This window comes from Otolemur garnettii, unplaced genomic scaffold, assembly GCF_000181295.1.
Source record: "Otolemur garnettii isolate 467f Iridium unplaced genomic scaffold, OtoGar3 scaffold00261, whole genome shotgun sequence".
In the NCBI taxonomy this organism is placed as follows: Eukaryota; Metazoa; Chordata; class Mammalia; order Primates; family Galagidae; genus Otolemur; species Otolemur garnettii.
In genome coordinates this window covers 357,608-359,116 of record NW_003852656.1, presented here as the reverse complement: position 1 = coordinate 359,116, position 1,509 = coordinate 357,608, and positions in this window count along the sequence as shown.

Below are 1,509 nucleotides of genomic sequence, written 5' to 3'. Positions count from 1 at the left end.
AGGGGCCCAGGCACAAGATGATAGTGGCTGGAATAATGGTAGCAGCAGTAATTAGGTTACAAAACATCTTGAAGGTGGAACTTGCAGAATCTAGGGGATGATGGGGAAAAGAAAGGAAGCATAACTTCATATCTTCTGCTAAACCAGTTGGATGAGCGGTGATGGCATTTTCTGAGGTGAGGAAGAAGGTAGGGAGGTGGGAAATCACACATTTGAATTGGGGCATGATGGATTTGAGATCTCTATTAATAGTAGACATCTAGATAGGCCATAGGTATTGGAGTCTGCAGTTCTTGAGGAGAATTCAAGGCTGGCCATATAGTTTGGGAGTCCCTGGCATAAGATGTTAGTGAAACCACAGGACAGCTTGGGGTCTCAGGGAGTAAGCATAGAGAGGAGAGGTCAGATGGCCAAGGCAGGAGGCAAATGAGGAACTGCCAGAGGGGGTGGCAAAGGAGAGGCCACTTAAGAGGAAGCTGTGAGCCAAGGGAAAGGGATGTTTAGGAAGAGGGAGTGATGAACTTGGACCAGTGCTGCCCCTAGGCAGGATACAATGAAAGCTGAGAGCCACCATTAATTTGATGATCTGGAGGTCCTGGAAACCTTGAGAAGGGAGACCTAAAGGTAGAGACCAGTGGAGAGAACCAGAGAAAAGCAACTGGAGACAGGGGCATAGACAGAGAACTCCTTAGAGAAGAATTATGTTCTCAAGGGTGTAGAATGAAAGGGCAGCAGAGCCAGGCGCAGTGGCTCACACCTGTAATCACAGCACTTGGGAGGCCGAGGCAGGTGAATTGCCTGAGCTCACAGGTTCAAGACCAGCCTGAGCCAGAGTGAAACCTCATCTCTAAAAATAGCCAGGCATTGTGGCAGGTGCCTATAGTCCCAGCTACTTGGGAGGCTGAGCAAGAGAATGGCTTAAGTCCAGAAGTTTGAGGTTATGGTGAGCTATGATGCCACGGCACTTTACCAAGGGTGACAAAGTGAGACCCTGTCTGGAAAGAAAGAAAGCAAGAACGAGAGAAAGAGCAGCAGCTGGAGAGGGACACAGGATCAAGAGAGGATGTCTTTAACAGTGAGAACTCTTCCAGCAGTTGTGAGAGGACTGATGCAGAAGAGGGAGGATGTGATGATGGTGGGGGTGGGGGGGAGACAGCACCTGTGTTCTTGAAGAAGCTGAGAAAACAAGACCAGCAATCAAACGGAGGGTGGATGCCTATTCTTTCACCCCAACACTCATACATGCTCCTTTTTCCTCACTGCCTGCTGTAGCTGCCTAGGCTGAGTGCTGGGGGCAAAGTGGGGACTCAGGACACCCTCACCAGAGATGCAACCTGCTCTGAAGTGGGATGTAATAGGACACTACCCATCTCCTACACTGCATAGCGGGTGCTAAGTCTTTGGGGGAGGGGTGTCACAGGGCTGGGGGCTACTGATTGCCAGGAGTTAGGAGATAGAAGTGAGGCTCAGGGCAGAGGTAAGGGCCTTCTCCAGCTCCCTTCCTCCTTT